The sequence below is a fragment of the Rosa rugosa genome, chromosome 2 (genome assembly GCF_958449725.1).
Source record: "Rosa rugosa chromosome 2, drRosRugo1.1, whole genome shotgun sequence".
Classification (NCBI taxonomy): domain Eukaryota; kingdom Viridiplantae; phylum Streptophyta; class Magnoliopsida; order Rosales; family Rosaceae; genus Rosa; species Rosa rugosa.
The window spans coordinates 45,464,214-45,481,187 of record NC_084821.1 but is presented as its reverse complement, the minus strand read 5'-3'; the positions used below and the strand labels follow the sequence as shown (position 1 = coordinate 45,481,187).

Genomic DNA, 16,974 nt, shown 5'->3' with positions numbered 1-16,974 from the left:
CAAATTTAGCAGTGTTTGAGATAACATGTACAATATCATATGACAAAATATAAGGTTGAGATACAAGATGACTCGTGAATTTATTTCCATTATTATATATATGAAATGTCAAAGTCGCAACTAAACAAAAGTTCAGCTTTTGTTAGTCACAGGCAAACTTATTAGATTCCCACGATCAACTTTAAAGGATTGCGTTTTACAATAGACTCCTGGAACTAAACCAGCCAAGTTCCAACAGCTTATAATAAATAAAACAAGTTCCCAATTTCCACTTATACAGGCACAGGCACAGGTTCGATAAGTAGAGAAGCTACAAAATCTTTGAGAATGGTTCCAGCATGAGTGTAGCCATCTTCAGACTTGTATATATACTACATCTATCACGCGTGTGAGATTCAGAACTCGCATTAAGAGCGGCATTTCAAGAGGTGTAGGGTGGAGGCACTCTTCATTTATGTCCTTCCATGCATCAATCACTTGTTTACGAAATTCAATTATGGTTTGTTCTTCTGTCGCACCGTATTGTTTCATGTAACATTCCACAGCCGAGGCAACATGTCCTCTCTTTTGCTCAAACTATATAGCCAAGAAGATTAAGGTAAAAATTAGCTAAGGAAGAGTTCTAAGAAAGTACATATAATTTCTGTTATTACTGCGGCAAATTCAATTACCTTGTGGGATACAATGTCATCCATGAGTCTGCAAACTACTGATGAAGCCTTTACAATCTTAGGGTCACTGAAGATCCACTCAAAGGAGTCTTTTGTAACGATATCTCCCATTCCAACAAAGGATGTGGTTGCTAGCATTGAGTAGGCTGAAGTGACAAGGGCTACTTCCATGTATTCATCCATTGTTGGTGTGTAGTTCTTGTGTAACCATTTTGCTTCAGCATGGTATGCCCTAACTTGTCTCTTCATCTAAGACATATATGCAGCAAGTCGACTATTAATAATTAACCTTCAATAACTTTCTGTATTTACAATACCGAACGTAAATTGAGGCTTAATTAATTACCGCTTCTTTTGCGTAATCGATACGATATAATCTTCCCTCGCTTGCAAGCTGTTGTTCTGTATCAGCATAGACATCTAACAGTGCCTCGTAACAGACTTTCATATACTCCGGTAGTTCATCCATGGCGGAGATGTCCCACCTGCATATAAGCAAGACAACGGCGATTATACGTGGAGAAACTTTTGTTAGGAATAAATTGATGTTATATAATATATATAAGGGAAAAAGTGTGTGTGTGTGTGTGTGTTTGTGTGTCAATCTCAAACCTCTCAATTGCTCTAGTAAAGAGGTCTAGTTCTTCAAGCGTGCCATACACATCATAAATGTCATCGATAATGGATGTCATGGCAATAACTTTGGTTAGTGTCCTCCTGGCAAAGTAATACTTGGGCTCAAAGTAGACTCCCAAAATCCAAAAGTAGCACTCAATTACTCTGTCTCTTGCAAAAGGTAGCTTGCTAGCAAAGTCCAACTCCTTCCACCACCTAATGAATCACATAATTAGTTATCAGACACATTTATCTAATTAATTAGAACAATTTTCTCGTGTTTCTTTAACTTTCTTACATGGTGTCTACTTAATGAGTATGGTAATAAATATTAACCTTGCAATATCACTTAGTTCTTTCTGATGCAATTGTTGGAGCAGGTTGAAATCCAGCTTTGCAAAACTCAGCAAAATTTGGTTACGTGATCCGTGTAGTTCCTGGTGGAGAGACATGTAGTGCCTCGCTTCTAGCCTCGGTAAGCCCTTCCGGAGTGGTTGATTCAAGGCATGCCTTACTTGTTTCGAAAGCGGGGGGCTTAAACGGTTTGCTAGCACTGCCGACGCTAGATGTGTGGTGGTGAAGGTTAGTGCTTCTTCTAGAAAATCCTCTCCTCGTACTCTAAGATGTGTGGCTTCATACAAGCTTTGTAGTCCCACTACATCATCGTGAAGCGATTTGTTCAATTTTCCATCACTGTCCTTGAACTTGTTGAACGTATCTGCTTAATTATTCATATGTCAATGTTTACGGTAATTAGCCTATTTTTAAACAGAAAGAGTTAATAGGATTAATGTAGGGAAAATTATATATAGCCACTTTACCGCATGAAACATTGTAACCATGCTGCCTCAGCAAGCGAAAACGAAGAGCACAAGTGTGCAGATCATCATCACAGTAACCATTAAAATTGTGGTGAATTTGTTGCATAGTTTGGTCAATTTCGTATTCAAAATGGTAAGATACACCCAAGCGTTGAATGTCATCAATCAACTCCAGTTTTCCCAAACTTGTTTGAACTGGCGGAGCCATTAGCATTCTCTTCACTTCTTCCTTCAGTTGTTGGACATGTTGCTCACCATTTATGTTAGTTTCCTATACAGGCCGATTGAAGAAACAAAAATATCAATCATCTCATCAGACAGATAATTAATAACATGTAATAGATGTAGTGTTGCTTCAGATGTACGTACCATAGTGTTGTTATAAGACAGAAACTGATCTCCCCAAATGCTGGGATGGAAATTAGCCGAACGTCGACTATCGGCATCAGTAGAGGCATTCAGGGTAGGAGGGGCTTGAGAAGCTACACTGACCACGTTGAGAGACATATTTCAATGTGGCTTAATTTTATCAAAGGTTTGATTAAAGTGGCTGGGTAGTATGAGTTGTGAGTTGAAATGCTCCCATTGCTTTGGTATTTATAGTAAAATATCTATGAAAGAACAGTATACAAGAGCTTAATATCTAGTAAAATATTTGGGTTACAAACTAGCCCTAAAAGATACAAGTAGGTACTGACCCACATTACATGCATAATTAAAGCAGGAAAATTCGACTCCGTCAATGAATCCACCCACCAAAGTGATGCATCTCCTGCACTGTATATGACATATGCATAAATGACATATGCATTTACATGTATATGACATATGGATTTACGCGAAACGCTGTAAATATGTTGATAAGATAATATTGAATTAACTCCTACCAATTAAGTCTCTTTGGTGAGAAAACCAAAGATGCAAAGAAAACGTGTTCGATCGGTTGTGCCTAGGGCTGTCACTCAATCGGTTCAAATAGGTTATAGGTATTACCAACTTCAAAATCAAAGCTTTCGGTTTCAAAATTGAGTTACCAATTACCAACCAAAATTTTTGGTTTTTAGTCATATCTATCAAATTCGGTATTTCAGTTTTCTGTATTACCAACTTTAAAACAACTAGTTATTTGTAATATAAATTAGAATGGAGAATACTAAGTTTTTCAATTTTATAATCGTAAACTTTCCATTCATCTAGTTATTATAGCTTTCTTTTGTACATATGACATCAAGTTTTAGCCATTTTCAATTAAACTATGTTATTTAACCATCTTTGACAATACTACTTTACATATATGTACTATTAATGTAGTATATGTAGTAATATACTACTAGCAAAAAAGCCATTAGACACTTATTCCAATCCATATGTATTGGCTTCATTACTTACTGAAATCTGTGTGCAATGGTCTTTAGCAACCCTACACTCACAGATTATTTGTCCGTTCTATTCTAAATCTCCCAATCCATAATTAATTAAGTATACAAAAAGAACTTAATATCTAGTAAAATATCTGGGTTACAAACTAGCCCTAAAATACAAGTACGTATATCACATGGTGATTCATCTGTTACATTAAATATCACATGGTGATTCATCTCCTACATTAAATATCACTATGCATAGTTGACATATGCAGCTGTAAATGTACGTGTTTGTCAAATAGCATTGAATTAACTCCTACCTAGCTAGTCTCCTTGGTGAGGAAACCAAACATACAAATTAAACGTGTTCGATCGGTCGTATGATCTGACAAAACTGGAAACACGTTTTTCCGTCAAATGTTCTATAAATTGAAAACGTGGCTCTAATGGACTCCTTTGTACTTTGTAGGATGATGATTCATTGATGTGGGCTATAAAATTATATCATAAATGACCAGAATTTCAAAACATATTATACAATAATTGGCAAAAAAAACTAAAGATTATACATGATTGATTGAAATTGAAAATATAGGAGTACCCGTGATGAAATTAGAATGCAAAGGCACATGTGATTTAGAGTATAAAAGTCAAAGAGGTAAAATGAAATTTGCTCAAGATATGATATTTTCCGGATACCCGTATTCAGTACAAAAACAAAGAAAACTACTATACCAGATATTATGAACTAAATATACATCTAGTAGAGAAATTTGTCAAAGTTCCCAAAATTTAATTTGTGGAAGATATGATTTGAGCAGTGCAGATGCTCTTACCAGACTAGTCAAGGCTGAAAATGTTGCTTGCTGAACCAGTTCCTCACTTCATCTAGATATCCGTGAGAATTGCCCAATACAAAACTCATTGGTTGATATTAGATGCATAATGTGTGATATAACGTAAAAGAGTTTGCTAATTGCTCCGAAGTATAAACACATGCATTATGTATAATACATGTTCCCATTTTAGGTGATTCTAATGGTTCTAGGAAATGTATGAGGAACTAGAAACAAAAAAAACAAAACAAAAAACGATGAGGGAGCAAAGAAACTAATAACAGATGCATACCAAAGCAGATGGAATTGCACGTGTTGATTTCTATCGAAAAAAAAAATGCATGCGTTGAAGTTTCTACATATATTAAGGTTTCCTTATATCTTCATGTCTCAATTTCTAAAAGGAATCAAGACGCGTGTAGTTGAAATACTGTAATAAAAACGCATATGTGAGATCGATCTTTGCCTACATGCATAAAGGGGTTTTCTACCGAATCTACCCTAAGCTTTGATGAAAAGTTAAACCGTGAGCCTTGGATTCCTACTGTGGTATCCATGCACGGTATTTAGGGGATGTTAGGATGTGCTGCACGCCCACCTTCTTAAGAAGAAAAGAAAACATTTTATGTATATATAAGATGTACAAAAGCAAGTAGAAGCAAAAATTAGAATTAATTAAAATAATCCCCGGACTATGAGGATTTTCATTTTGATACCCAACTAGCAAAGTTTTGTATTATCAATCATTTGAAAGAAGACGATAATAAAGTTGTCGCTTTTATTCACCAACCCTAGCAGAGCGCCGCGGTGCTCTAGCCTTGCGCACGCTCCCGTTTGCGCCCAGACGTCGTCGCCTGTCGGCGTGTTTCTTCTAAAGCCTTGCGCACGCTTGTGCCCAGACGTGGTTGCTTGCTTCTTGGTCGGTGTCCTCGTTGGTGATAGGTTTTCGTTTTGACTTCCCTACCTCTGCACGGATCTGGGCTCCTCTTTTGCTTGTGTGGTGTGGACCTGTGTTACTGGAAGGAGACGTGGGATCGGGCGCAGGTGGTGGTCGTGCTCATAGGTTTGTTGTTGTCGTCGCTGCTGCTGATCGGAGTGGAGGAAAGGCAGATCGAGTCTCAAAAGATCGGGTTCCTACTCCGGTGCTAATCAACCTGGTCTGCTGCACGTGAAGAGGCCAGGGATGGAGTTGTTGATGCTATGTTGGCAAGGCCGTCCGCCAGAACCTCGGACGGCGGCGGTGATGATGGATTGGCAGATGCAGATTGGAGTTTCTGCCATTGTTTCTGGTTGTCACTTGGCCTGGGTTTTGAGGGCTTGGTCTCATGTTTGGGCTGGTAGGGCCTGTCGAAAGCTCTAACCCTTTTAGAGGTGAAGAGCCCGTAGTGGTCTAGTTGTTTTAGTTGGGTTAATTGTCTATGCTAGTAAGAATATCTCTATGAGTTTTGTGGAAGTATTTAGCTTTAGCGTACCACAATTGCGTGCTCGGCGTGTAAAGTTAGGTAAACTAGCAGATTGCCTGCAAGGCGAGGTGTTTTATGTGGCATAGACTACTCTGAGCAGAAATGTTTCAATGGAGTAGTCTTCTGCACTATTCTTTATCTATGAACCGGAGCATACTATTGGTATGTTCTATTTTATCAAAAAAAAAAAAAAAATCAAAGTTTTGTATTTTGTATATTTATTCTGTTAGCACAGTTTGATACCGATTCCCTAACCCCTAACATTGTTAAAATTTGTTGATATACAAAGGTATTTCCGTCAATTCCTCAATTTTATAATTAAAGTTAAAATTTCTTCATTGAATAACAAAAATTCAAAAACAAATTCATTGGGAATATTTCTAGGTCGTAAGCCATTTAGTCATACCCTGGTTACTCTTCAAAACTATATGCGCTTCTGCGTCTTGTTTTCGATGCACTTGCATCACTCTACGTACTCCTCAATTTCACTTAATAAAGCTTGTCGTCACCCCCCCCCCCCCCAATTTTATAAATTATATTTTCTTTTGTCGGAGAATCTCCACTCTCCAACATCAAGTCCGGTGCCTGAATCCGGCGCTGCAATCTTACGGGACACATGTACAGAAGGTGAAATCTTTGTTTACTGAATCCGGTGCTTGGAATGTTCCTCTGATTAAAGATATTTTTTTAGCCCACGAAGCTGACATGATTCTAAGTATGCCGCTGGGATTAATAAGTGTACCGGACAAACTGGTTTGGCATTATACCAAAAATGGTGTCTATAGTGTGAAGTCGGGCTATTGGGTTGCAAAAGAAATGCAAGATCAAATAGGAAGCTCCATGGCAGGTTGTAGTGGTAATAAAAGTAAGGAGGTTTGGGGGAGAATTTGGAGGATAAATGCACCACATAAGGTCCGGGTTTTTATATGGAGAGCAGTTCAGGACTTTCTACCGTGTGCAACAAACCTGCATAAGAGAAGAATCTTGGATGATTTATTTAGCAGGAGCCATCTTTCAGTGACCTTGTGCATCACGTTTTCTCTACTGCTACTGGGAGTGAGTTTGATTTATATTGCTCTGTGGCTTGGTGGATCTGGAAGAATAGAAATCTCCATCGATATGGAGATAAGACCGTGGACCCCAATGATTTGATTTGCTTAGCTTGGGATTGGCAGCTGCAACATGTGAACACAAGAAATTCAAGGCAGAATGTGGAAGCTGCACAAAGACAAAGTAGTGTGAAATGGTCACCACCTTTTGTGGGAACACTTAAACTTAATTTTGATGGGGCCTGCGATGTGAAAAGAGGAGTATGTTGTCTGGGTATTGATAAGAGCATATTTATGCGATGTTAATAGCATTAATCTCCATACTTTCTTTGTTAGTTTAGTGTATTTTCTAGTTATTTACTTTGTTTATTTGTTTTATAGGTATCTTGGAGTAAAGAAGAAGAAAAGAAGTAAAAGAGGGATTGAAAAGCAAAATCGGGAAATTTGCCTGTGCAGATCAGTTAACTTCGACAGAGCACTGAGACCAGCTCAGAACGATCCAGAGGATGATCTTTATATTGATGGATAGCCTCGGATGTCTAGTTTCCGAATATTTTTACGGCTCATCAATATCATTTTTCTAGAGGAAGTTATGGCCGATTTAGTACAAGAGGTCAGGCTGCGCGTGAATCTGAGGTTGGACGGGAATTTATGTTTCGAGGCCCAAATCACACCAAGAAGCCCGAGGACGAGTTTGTGCTTCATATTCCGACTTATGATGGACCAATGGCACGACAAGTCATCAAGTTCAAGAGCCAATAGGAAAACTCCACCTAAGCACGTGAACCCTAATTCTTTTAGGTTTTGGATTTCCTAACCTCTAAGCATATAAAAGGAGATCAATCTGCAGCAGCTCTCTCTCTCTCTCTTCTTCTTCCTCCCTTTTTCATTATTTTGTGTTTTTGATTCCAATTATGTGTAACTAAATTTCCAGTAGTTAGGGGGCAGTTGAGGCCCCTAGACATGATCCATAACATACTTTGACATTCAATTTGTTTTCTAATTAATAAAGTTGAGGTTTTGTTTACCGTATTTCTCATTGATGAATTCTATGTTTGTATGCTTTGGAGGCCTACTTAGTATGCATGCTAGGGTTCTAATACTTTGATTGTTTGATGCCTGGATCAATAATTGGATTCCTCAAATTATCTAGAGAAGTAATTGATAGTTTTCACTAGCAAGTAAACAAAACCCTAGGTTTAGCAAGGCTCTAAGTTATTTGCGATGCCTAGTGATTGCTCAAACTCTTTTTAAACTTAATGATCTCTGCATGTTTAATCTAAGAAGCGTACCTTTAGGTTGCATTGCTTGGGAATAGTCTAGGTGTAGAGCACTTCCTGCCTAGCGTACAAAGTAAGAAAGAGTAATAGGTTGTGTTCAAGCGTACCGAGCCAATCTGAGTGTCTTCAACTAAGTTAATTGGTAGCAAATTGGACAAAGTGTGTTGTGTGTGATTGTTGGGGGTGGATACTTCCTTCCTAGCTAGTTTCATCATCTTGATATCAACCAATCTCAAATCTGTCTCAGTTTCGTTTCTCCTTCTGTCCTCTGTTTTCACGTATTTTACTTTCATAGTAACCGAAATCCAAAAATTCCCAAATTTTGTGTGATGGACGCTTTATGTGTCTAGTACGTCTCTGTAAATTTTCGTATTTTTCTGGGTTGTTTTGGTTAGATTCTTAGTTTGTTTTTCGACTGCTGTTCAGTAGGAACTGCAGTCACGTTTTGTGACTTTTGTTGAAGCTTTTAGTTTAACTTAATCCTCTGCGGGAGACCCTTATTTCCCTATATTACAATCGACATATTTGCAGGAGAATAAGGAAAATCAATAGCTTATAAATTTAGCTATCAGGTATAATATTCAGAGACTATCAAGGGCACTTAAAAGGTGCACTTGTAGTCTCCCTCCAATATCTGTGGAGGCTCTTGCACTTTTACATGGTCTTTGATTTGCACCACATGTGGGCTTCACCAACATTGATATTGAAGCTAGATGGCAAGACTCTGTCCCTTTTATTTTATTTCTCATCCTAGGCGAAACAATGATAAAAATGCTGCTACTACACAGAAGCTATAACTTTGCAAAAATCATATAGGTTCATTCAATAATTGTTCTTTATATCAATTAATTAAACATAATAGTTCAAAACTCGAGCTTCCGGATTATTAGATATGTAAGATACTCTTGAGCACCATAAATTTAGTAATTGTTTGAACTCTTGACCTTCTAATTTGGTGCTAGCTGTGAATTATCTAATGGGTTGTGTCATTTTTTTTTAGGGGGTTTGGAACCCAACCAAACTGGGAAGCTCATCTCCATGCCTAACTTATTATATTAATATTAGAATTATGCATAGAGGGAGATCTTGTGCTAGTATCAGTACATAAGTCCTTGTAGAGTACATCCCGGATAATCACAGGAGACTCCTTTGACCAAATATCATCTAGATAAATAAAACTAGCAAGGTGAGCAAATCTATTTGCTACACCATTTGTGTAAGACCCCGGAAATTCGTTATTAATTTTGTGGAATCTCCTTGAATTAATAAAGCGTTCATTAGTAAGTTTCGGTGGTTTGAAGGTGAAGCGAAAGTGTTTCGGACGAATAATTACTCAATACATTTTATTTTCGAGCGGTCAAAGAGTTGACTTTTATTCGTTGAGTTTCTCTAAAATCTTCCTTCACGAAAGTCATAGAGCGCGTCGATACGAATTTGTACATATGTGGAACGCGAAAATCGGAGTTCGTATGAAAAAGTTGTGGACATCGGAAAAAGTTTCCATTTTGGTTAAATAGGAAAAATTCCGAAAAGTTCCGGCCACCGTTGGCTGCGCCACAAGTCGCAATGGCTTCATCTCACCTTCCTCTTGAAGTATGCGGTAGCATCTGAGCACGAAACGAGCGGAGGAAGGCGCAGCAAGGAGGCAAAGTACGGCGGCGGCGCAACGTCGGACCCAAATCGAAACTCACGATTCCGGCCACCATAGGCGGCGATTCTTGAGGGCTTTTGGAGCCCAGAAGACGTAGAAGCTTTCTCCCAAGGTGGCTTGCAACGATTCAACGTGTGGAGATCGAATTTTGAAGATTGGGAATCTAGGGTTCATCGGATTTCAAATCTTTTGAGGTAAATTCTGACCAAATGGTTTTGATTCAGACTTTGTCCCAGTTATGAAAGTTTATGTACATGTGTTCGCTCAAAAATCGTCCCGGCCGCGTGTCACTGGGCCGAGGGCTTCTTTGGCTTACCCGTGTCCTTCTGGAGTTGTGACGTGTGCGCGGGCGTGCCAACTCGCGGCTGGTAGGCCAAAAGAAATTAAAAAGGAAAAAGAAAAAAGAAAAAAAAAATTAAAAGGAAAAAAAAGGAAAAAAAGAAATTAAAAAGGAAAAAAAGGAAAAAGAAATAACAGAGGGGTATATTGGACATTTCACCCAAGACGAACTCCTAATTTGACGCGGAAGGGACCTATTGGAGGGAAATTGTGAGGTCAGGGAGTTTTTAGATTAAATTAGAATGTCAGGGACTGAAACGATGAGAGAGGCAGACTATAGGGACTAAACAGATTTTAGCCCTTCTTTTTTTTATGATTTTGTATAAAGTAAATGACGTAAAGTAAACAACACGAAATAAATAACATAAACAAAAGTGCAGGTAAAGACAAACTAAAGTGCAGGAAAGATAAATACCGGTAAAGAAAGCGATAAGATAAACAAATAAAGATTGATAAGTGTTGCTGAATTGTTGAATTGTATTGAGATAAAATTTGTGTAATCGCGTAGAGCGTTTGGTCGAGGACCTCTAACAATGAATCCTATGGTCCATTTTATAGTGAAGCTAAACTACTGAATGAAGGAAAAGAAACAATCTCAGCCTTTACAGCTAAGACCGCATTGATTACAAATAGAACAGTATTCATGTTTGTGATATTTTTGACGTTATCAATGATTGATTCTTTCATGAGCAATCAATCAGGTCTTGTAACTGATGATTGGCAATAACACCTCCTGATGCTCATTCAAGTTAATTGCCCCAAACTTTGGTAACGTTTCTCCTGACAATCAACCTCTTTGATGTGCCGCGGCTGATTAGCCGCGGTCATTCATTATGACTTGTGGCTCCGCGGTCAATCATTACGCCTTGTGATTCATTTGATCTCTCCTGATTTAATAACGGCTCTCTGCACACATTATCTTCGGTCATAAATTTGACAATAAACATTTAACGTGCCGCGGCTAATTGGCCGCGGTCATTCATTAGGCCTTGTGAGTCATTTGATCTCAGTAACGGTTCTCCGAACACGTTATCTTCTACCATAAAGTTGATAATCAACTTTGTAAATCTTTAAAGTGCCGCGGCTAATTAGCCGCGGTCATTCATTACGCTTTGTAGGTCGGGCCCACCTATTTGCCACGTGAGCCTTGCCAAATATTGGTTCAAACAAAGCCCCCCTAGTCCCTTGAGCTTCGGCATAGATGTTGAGTGGTTAAGGGACTAAAAGATTATTTCTAGAAAATTCTCTTGGCAAGGCACACGCTCTATTATAAGCGTTATTGACATTCGTTACGTAGCAGCCACTCACTGCGGCTTTTTGTTACGCCGCGGCTATTCAACCGTTCAAGTGCGGTCCTAAGCCAAATTTCTTGCGGGTCCTACCCACCTGTGTGCAATGTGGGCATTGCCAATTTTAGGTCCAAACAGAGTCCCCCCAAGTCCCTTGAGCTTCGGCATAGACCCTGAATGGTTAAGGGACTAAAAGACTATTTTCAAAAAATTCACTTGGCAAGGAACACGCTCTATTATAAGTGTTGCTAACATTCATCATGCCGGGGTCACTCACCGTGGTTTTTCGTTATGTCGCGGCTATTCAACCGTTTAACCGCGGTTCTATGCCAAATTCGTTGTGGGCCCTACCCACCTGTCTTCCATGTAGGGCTTGCAAAATTTGAATTCAAACAGAGCCTGCCCCAATCCCTTGAGATTCGGCATAGATGCCGAGTGGTGAAGGGACTAAAGGATAATATTATAGGCTTAATTGGCAAGGTATACTCTATACGCTTCTTGCCTAATGTTGCTGACATCTCTCAATATTTTGCATGTTTCTAAGCTCATTACTCCATGGCCATTTAACCATGGTTCAATTCAAACATGGTCTTTTCATATGTCGTGGCCATACGTCTGCTTCTATTCGCTAGCTGTGGTCCTTCGCTTGCTACGACCATTTAATTGCAGCCCTTCGCTAGCCGCGGCCGTTCCTTCTCCAGCCGCGATCATTTGATAGCCGCGGCTATTCAACCGTTTGTATGTTTGAACGACATTCAATAAACTCTTCAGACTCCTGTGTTTTGAGCAACATTCAATAAACTCTTGATTCATGCCTCTTAGCCACAACTGCCCCCTGGTTGTTGAGCATTACACTTGATCATGCAAACTTTGTTTTCAAGCTTACTCCTTCACGGCCATTTAACCACGATTCATTAAATTATGGACATTTAGCCGCGGTCCTTTGCTAGCCGCGATCATTTGATAGCCGCGGCTATTCAACCGTTGGTTTCAAGCTTACTCCTTCACGGCCATTTAACCACGATTCATTAAATTATGGACATTTAGCCGCGGTCCTTTACTAGCCACAATCATTTGATAGCCGCGGCTATTCAACCATTTAACCACGATCCATTAAATTATGGACATTCAGCTACGGTCCTTCACTAGCCGCGATCATTTGATAGCCGCGGCTATTCAACCGTTTGTTACTGCCAAAAACTAGAAAAACTCGCCGGTACCACCCAAAGAGTTGAGGATTATAGATTATACGTTCTATATGCCCAGTAGACAATTATTTAACCATGGACCTTTATTAACCGCGTCCGTTCAAGTGCGGCTCTTCAACAGCCGTGGTACTCGTGATACCAACTAGCCGTTCACATACCCACTAAACAATTATTCAACCGCGGTCCTTTGCCAATTAGCCGCGGTCATTCATTATGACATGTGGCTCCGCGGTCAATCATTACGCCTTGTGATTCATTTGATCTCTCCTGATTTAATAACGGCTCTCTGCACACATTATCTTCGGTCATAAATTTGACAATAAACATTTAACGTGCCGCGGCTAATTGGCCGCGGTCATTCATTAGGCCTTGTGAGTCATTTGATCTCAGTAACGGTTCTCCGAACACGTTATCTTCTACCATAAAGTTGATAATCAACTTTGTAAATCTTTAAAGTGCCGCGGCTAATTAGCCGCGGTCATTCATTACGCTTTGTAGGTCGGGCCCACCTATTTGCCACGTGAGCCTTGCCAAATATTGGTTCAAACAAAGCCCCCCTAGTCCCTTGAGCTTCGGCATAGATGTTGAGTGGTTAAGGGACTAAAAGATTATTTCTAGAAAATTCTCTTGGCAAGGCACACGCTCTATTATAAGCGTTATTGACATTCGTTACGTAGCAGCCACTCACTGCGGCTTTTTGTTACGCCGCGGCTATTCAACCGTTCAAGTGCGGTCCTAAGCCAAATTTCTTGCGGGTCCTACCCACCTGTGTGCAATGTGGGCATTGCCAATTTTAGGTCCAAACAGAGTCCCCCCAAGTCCCTTGAGCTTCGGCATAGACCCTGAATGGTTAAGGGACTAAAAGACTATTTTCAAAAAATTCACTTGGCAAGGAACACGCTCTATTATAAGTGTTGCTAACATTCATCATGCCGGGGTCACTCACCGTGGTTTTTCGTTATGTCGCGGCTATTCAACCGTTTAACCGCGGTTCTATGCCAAATTCGTTGTGGGCCCTACCCACCTGTCTTCCATGTAGGGCTTGCAAAATTTGAATTCAAACAGAGCCTGCCCCAATCCCTTGAGATTCGGCATAGATGCCGAGTGGTGAAGGGACTAAAGGATAATATTATAGGCTTAATTGGCAAGGTATACTCTATACGCTTCTTGCCTAATGTTGCTGACATCTCTCAATATTTTGCATGTTTCTAAGCTCATTACTCCATGGCCATTTAACCATGGTTCAATTCAAACATGGTCTTTTCATATGTCGTGGCCATACGTCTGCTTCTATTCGCTAGCTGTGGTCCTTCGCTTGCTACGACCATTTAATTGCAGCCCTTCGCTAGCCGCGGCCGTTCCTTCTCCAGCCGCGATCATTTGATAGCCGCGGCTATTCAACCGTTTGTATGTTTGAACGACATTCAATAAACTCTTCAGACTCCTGTGTTTTGAGCAACATTCAATAAACTCTTGATTCATGCCTCTTAGCCACAACTGCCCCCTGGTTGTTGAGCATTACACTTGATCATGCAAACTTTGTTTTCAAGCTTACTCCTTCACGGCCATTTAACCACGATTCATTAAATTATGGACATTTAGCCGCGGTCCTTTGCTAGCCGCGATCATTTGATAGCCGCGGCTATTCAACCGTTGGTTTCAAGCTTACTCCTTCACGGCCATTTAACCACGATTCATTAAATTATGGACATTTAGCCGCGGTCCTTTACTAGCCACAATCATTTGATAGCCGCGGCTATTCAACCATTTAACCACGATCCATTAAATTATGGACATTCAGCTACGGTCCTTCACTAGCCGCGATCATTTGATAGCCGCGGCTATTCAACCGTTTGTTACTGCCAAAAACTAGAAAAACTCGCCGGTACCACCCAAAGAGTTGAGGATTATAGATTATACGTTCTATATGCCCAGTAGACAATTATTTAACCATGGACCTTTATTAACCGCGTCCGTTCAAGTGCGGCTCTTCAACAGCCGTGGTACTCGTGATACCAACTAGCCGTTCACATACCCACTAAACAATTATTCAACCGCGGTCCTTTGCCAATTAGCCGCGGTCATTCATTATGACATGTGGCTCCGCGGTCAATCATTACGCCTTGTGATTCATTTGATCTCTCCTGATTTAATAACGGCTCTCTGCACACGTTATCTTCTGTCATAAATTTGACAATAAACATTTAACGTGCCGTGGCTAATTGGCCGCGGTCATTCATTAGGCCTTGTGAGTCATTTGATCTCAGTAACGGTTCTCCGAACACGTTATCTTCTACCATAAAGTTGATAATCAACTTTGTAAATCTTTAATGTGCCGCGGCTAATTTGAGAATCAACTTTGTAAATCTTTAATGTGCTGCGGCTAATTAGCCGCGGTCATTCATTATGCTTTGTAGGTCGGGCCCACCTATCTGCCACGTGAGCCTTGCCAAATATTGGTTCAAACAACATGTTGTGGGCTAGATTTGAGCATAGGTTTCGCCGCCCAATTTGGAGGTCGGCGACGGCTCTGTCACCGTCTGCTGCGGCATTTTCCAGCTGCTTTTGGCGACCCCAGGGACAGTTTCTGTCCTTAATTGTGATCTACTCATCGATACAAGCATTTCAATATATGGTTTGTAATTTTTAGAGATCATATGAGCATGTTAGGGGTTTTAGCGTTTTCGGTTCGATCGTTTTAGATCCGTGAGGATTCGGCCGTCCGATCGACTTGTAACTGTGATATATTGATCGAAGAAGTATTCCGGAGACCTCGGGTGGTCTCGGATGAAGTTTCGCCTCGATTGGCATTACTTTCGGGATTTTAGTTCAAAGGGGGTTCGAACTTTATTCGTTTTCGATTCGTGTACTAAGTTAAGATCGTATTGTACTTAGGTGATTGACGGAGCGTATTCGATATATTATCTGCTGTAAGAGAAGACGCAGCATGATTTAGAGGTGAGTAAATCTCACGTGGTTCATTTACGAACCGAGTTACTTAATAATAGGAATTAATTGATAATTGTAAATCGTTTTTGGAAATGAATATTTGTTTTAAATGATATGAACTCGATCGACTAAGGTTCATAGGACTGTGGTTCACAAGTATGAAAAATGAGTTTTTAAGTATAAAAACGAATTTCTCGATTTTCGTGACGTGTGAACTATAGTTGGTATTAATAGGCATTCCTGAGTGGATGACTATGTATATATATATATATCTAGATGGTGTGGCATTGGGTAAAGTAATATAATGGTGATTTTATTTGGAATATTAATTTGAGCATTTATTAGCTGCTGGTGATTTTGTGGTGATACAAGCAATGTGTATGAGTGAGTTCGTTATTGTTTTGGGGTATAAATTTCAGGAAATAATATATTGTGGGAAATGATATTTCCATTGTTTTGGAAAGTGTTTGAAGATGTAGACGTCACAGGTTGTGATTTCTCTTTTTGGTGATTTGAGTAATGTTTTGGGTCCAGAGTGACTTATTTAAATGTTTTGATCTAAGGGTCAGGTTGACCTAAGGATTTCTGGGTCGCAGGTTGTGACCTCAGGCAATATATCGGGAATCATGTCTTTGGCCGGGTGAGTGGTTACGATCAGTTAAAGCTCTAGTTTGTCTGCCAACGTGTCCAGGTTGGCACTACTACAAAAAGTTAATCACACAACACTAATCACACAACAGAACATAAATCATCTGTTGTGTGTTTAAGTAAGCTCGATTGCACAACGGTATTAGGGATATTCTGTTGTGTGAATGTCAACAAAGTGATAACTTTTTTATCAAAACTACATTGCACAACGGAATTAAGTATTGTCCGTCGTCTGAGTGTTAAAAAATTTAGCGGCAGATTTCCCTCCACTTTGGTGTCTTGGTTGACTCTTGAAACACTAAAATTTGGGCAACTAGGTACAACGGGTTTCATTATTTCCGTTGTGTGATTGAAAAACTAAGCACCAAAGTTTGAGTAAGCTTGCTTGAATGTCTTCCCCTAGATAGGCCTAGTGTAAGTTGTGGTCATCAGACAACAGATTTAAGCTATTCTGTTGTGTGAAGTAGGAACATAGGCGGCAACATTTTGTGCCAAAATGCTGTAGGCGGCATGTTTCCCTCCATGTTTTCACATTTTGAATTTATGTAGTGCACTCATACGACAGTTGGTGAGATTTCTGTTGTGTGAGTAACTTCGAATTTGTTGTTAGGTTTAATTGCCATGCCACATCGTATCCAAAAGAAAAAAAAAATTGTTTTCCTAGCTAGCTTCTCGACCCTCTCAACCCTCTCTCTCGACATCAGTTTTACAATAGCCTCCACGAAACCTAGCCTCTCTCTCTCTCTCAGTCCTCGCTATCTCTTTCGTGAACGTTTGATGGAGAGAAGTCT

At 39.8% G+C, this 16,974-nt stretch overlaps 1 pseudogene; it reads right to left on the bottom strand.

Moving 5' to 3' along the window:
- LOC133728496 ((-)-germacrene D synthase-like) lies at positions 1-2,680 on the bottom strand (annotated as a pseudogene).
- Between the last annotated feature and the right edge of the window lie 14,294 nt (positions 2,681-16,974).